Source organism: Grammomys surdaster, unplaced genomic scaffold (genome assembly GCF_004785775.1).
Source record: "Grammomys surdaster isolate TR1022 unplaced genomic scaffold, NIH_TR_1.0 125951, whole genome shotgun sequence".
Classification (NCBI taxonomy): Eukaryota; Metazoa; Chordata; class Mammalia; order Rodentia; family Muridae; genus Grammomys; species Grammomys surdaster.
The window spans coordinates 1,242,854-1,247,346 of NW_021620772.1; positions in this window are offsets into that span (position 1 = coordinate 1,242,854).

Sequence of the window (4,493 nt, forward strand, 5' to 3'; positions counted from 1 at the left end):
GAATTGTAATTTTGTTTTATTGATCTTGGTCTATCTGACTGATGTAAGATGAAGTCTCAGAGTCTTGATTTTCATTTCCCTGATGATTGAGGATGTTGAATATTTAAGTGTTTCTCATCCATTTTTATTTTTGTTTTTTGGTTTTTTTTTATGTTTTGAGTACTCTGTTCAATTTTGTATCCCAAAACTGTTTTTTTTGAAGCCCAATATCTTTTAAATTTTCATATATATATTGGACAATAGCTCTCTATCAGTTGTGCAGTTGGAGAAAAAAACGCTGAAAGCAAAACAAAGAAAAAAACATTTCCCATTCTGTAGCTTGCTACTTTGAATGACCATACTTTTCAGTTTCATGAGGTATCATTTACTAAATGTTGTTCTTAGTGCCTATACTATTGGTGTTCTCTTCAAAAAGTATTCTCTTATGCCAATGAGCTCAAATTATTTTCCCACTTTTTCTTCTGTAGGATTCAGGGTATCTGGTCTTATGTTCATGTCCTTCATCCATTTGGAACAGTGTTTTGTTAAGGATGATAAACATGTATCTATTTGCATTCTTCTGTATGCAGCCATCCAGTTTGACTAGCACCAATTGTTAAAGAGGCTGGATTTTTTTTTTTTTTTTTAGTTTTTGATTTCTTTATTAAAACATCAGGTGCTCATAGCTGTGTGGACTTATATTTGGATTTCCAATTTGATTTCATGAATCCACATCTGTTTTTATGCTAATACACTATTATCTTTATTACTATAGCTCTGTAATATAATTTGAGATTGGTGATGGCAATACCTCCAGCAGTTCTTTTATTACTCAGAATTGTTTTAGATATTCTGTTGTTCTGTGTTTCTATATGAGGCTTTTGAGTTCTGTGACAAATAGTATAGTTTCCATGGAGACTGTGTTTAACGTGTAGATTGTTTTTTAATAGGATTGCCATTTTCACTATATTAATCTCACAGATTAATGAGCATGGGAGATCTTTTGTTTTTCTTATCTCATCTTCAATTTCTTTCTTCAATGTCTTAATGTTTTTATCATATGAGTCTTTCACTTGCTTGGTTAGAGTTACCCCAAGATTTCTGGTGGAAGGTACTGTTTCCTTGATTTCTTTCTCTCTCTGTTTGTCATTTGTTTATAGAAGGATACTGATGTTTTTTTCATGTTAATTTTATATCTTTCTGCTTTCCTGAAAGTGTTAGTCTAAGTGTTAGTCTAAGTTTCCTGGAGAAATTTTTAGGACCTTCTATGTATAAAATAAAATCATCTGTAAATAAAGAAGATTTGGCTTCTTCCTTTCCTGTTTGTATCCCCATGATCTCTTTTAGTTAGCTGTCTTATTGCTCTACTAAGACTTCAAGAGCAATACTGAATAGGCATGGAACGAATGGAATATCTTGTTTTGTTCCAGATTTTCGTGGAAACACTTTGAGTTTTTCTCCCTTTCAGTTGATATGGACTATAGACTTGCTAATCGCCTTTAGCATGTTGAGTATGTCCCTTGTATCCCTATTCTTTTGAGTACTTTTATCATGATTTTGTAAAAGGCCGTTTCTACAACGAATGAGATGATCATGTGGTCTTCTGTCTTTCTGTCTGTTTATGTAGTGCATTGCATTTATCAATCTATATATGTTGACTCATCCTTGCATCTCTGGGATGAAGCCTACTTGAGTAAGGTAGATGGTCTTTGATGTATTCTTGGATTCAATTTACAAGTATTTTATTGAGAATTTTTGCATTTATGTCCATAAAGGTTGATCTCTTCAGTTTGAAGTTTTCCTTCTAGCATCCTCTTAGAGCTAGATCTGTAGGTAGATTATCCTTAAATTTTGCTCTGTTGTGGAATGTTTTTCATAATATCCCAGATTTTCTGATATGTGCTTGGATCTATTGTGCCTCAAGAAAGAGCTAAGGTAAACCTGTTTGCACCTAGAGGTGGGGTCTACAGAAAGTTGGCAGTGTGATGGGAGAACATCCTGCAAGTAGGTTGCAATAAGCCAAAGAATTATATGGAGAGACAGGAAAGAAAGGACTGGAGGCCCATGGGTCTGAATTAGGAATTGGAGTCTTGAGTGGATGAAGCTGACGTGGTAAGAAGGGCACCTATAAGCAGGTTGTGACTGGGATAAAGGTGAGAATCGAGACATAGTAATGGAGACAGGAAGGACAGTATGATACACATACCTGAGTCCCTGACAGGTATGACAACTGAGAATCCTTGGTAGAAAGTGTTTCTTTGGGGGCTGGCACAAAGTAGTGGGGATGGGCTAGATGGAGGAGGCTAGAGGGTACACAGAAATAAGGAGAGCTGGCTCACCTCCAAGGTTTGCCATAGCCTCCCAGAAATGGAAGAAGGGCAGGAGGACAGGCCCCTGAAAGTAGGCAGAACTGGGGGGTGAGACTTAAGAAACTGTAATAGAGGACAGGAAGAAGTATGGATATCATACCCAAGTCCCAGTCTGGGTGCTCCCAGATAGTCTTCTTAGGTATCTGCTCTTGACATAAAGGGATGGAAGGAAGGAGGATAATTGAATCCACTTGGTGGTGTATCCACTGGGACTAGATATAGGTGGAAGGACACATCCCTGCAATTGCCTGCTACAGGATTGGGAATGAGACTGGAGAGACTGTAGTGGAGGACAGAAAGGAAAGTGAAACCTGCTTGAGTTCAAGTCTGTTGTGGCTGCTGGGGATCCCAGTATAGCCCTGAAGGGATGGGTGGTGGTGGAGCGTGGTGGGGTGGGTGGGGTGTGGGGTGTCGGGGTGAGGGGGGTGGGGTGTGTCAGAGAGCTCCTTACATTCCCTATAGGTTTGCCTCCAATATGCATTTTAAACAATGCTTGTTTACTTTTGTGTGTTAGAAATTTCATTGGATGGAATCACGTTTTCTTTATTGAATATCTGTTTCTTTCACTATAATTTCTGCTGGGAGGCACTTCCTGCTCATGAACATCAATTTGTTTTTTTATTCTCCACAGTGCTGAAGTATCAGCTCACATTGAAATTTGTTCCTTGACTATATGTCCAGTGAGTTTTAGGAGTGTTTCCAATAAAGTCTCATACTTCTTTTATAACACATCTTTCCATTTTGTTTTGGAATTTCTGAAGTTATAAAATTTGCTTCTGTACCGCCTTCTAAAATGTTTGTTAATTTTCATGTGTGTAGTAATACAATTCTTCTTTCTGCCCTTACGTTTAAAAACTGCCACAGTTCCACTCATTGTAAAGTTCAGATTTTCTTCGTTGTTTTTCAACACAACATGACTGATATTCTATTTATTCATTTGTTTGTCTTCTGTTTTTGCATACAGCTTCCACTGAACTTTCTGTTTCATTTGGCACTAACATATCCCACTCAAGCATACCTCGATCTAACTACAGGAAATTTAAAATCCACCCATGAAGGTCAAGCTTCTCTACTTGTCCTTCTAGACAGCTTGATGACTCTGACCTATAGATCAACACATTTTTCATTTGTTTTCTTAGGTTTCGTTAATGGGAAAATTTAATTTTTGTATGCATTAGCTGAAAGATCAATTGGAGCAAATTTATACACAACATTGAGTCTCCTAATGCACAAATATTATTTATGTTCATCTAGGTTTCTCACAATCATACTTCAATAGACTCATTTAAATATTTTTATATAAATATTGGCCATTTTCTCAGATTTGTTCTTACTTACTTTATTATTGCCTGTTGTTATATAAATAGTACGTTCTAAAGAATTCATTTTCAGGGTTGAAGACATAGTTCAGCAGTTAAGTACACTTGCTGCTCTGGCCAAGGATCTACATGGCATCTCACAACCCTCTAATTCCAGTTCCTAGAGAGATAACACCTCTTCTGGTCTCTGCAGGGACCAGTCACACATATGGTACATGGAGATAAAGGAAAACATTCATATACATTAAATAACAGAAACACAACTTTAACAATTAAATAAATTAAAACTTTAATTTTTAACTCTGTTGGTACCATGTTGAAAATACAAGATTTTTGTATATTGATTTTTGTATCTGTGTTCTGGCTGAACTATTATTTTTATGTTTTTTATTCTCTTTCTAATTCTTATTTTATGTGTGTGGATATTTTACCTGTCTGTATGTTTGCACAAAGCACTAGTGCCTGGTGCCTGCAGAGTCTAGTAGAGGTTGTCAGACCCTCTTGATCTGAACTGATGGATAGTCGTGAACTACTATGTGGATATCAAGAACAGAAACTGGGTCCTATGTATATTCAGTTCTTAACTAATGAACCATATCTCCAGCTTCCTTATGGTTAATTCTTTTGGATTTTTATTATATTGGATATTCCACGTGCAGTCTGAAATTAATGGCACTTGAGTTCTTCTTTTCCAAATTTTATACCTTTTGTTTACTTTCTTTCCCAGAGAGAATTAACTCAGGCTTCCAGGACAATGTTTCATGGAAGGTGGTTTTTGTTTGTTTTGGTTTTTTGTTTTTATTTTTTATTTTTCTCATTCCAGATT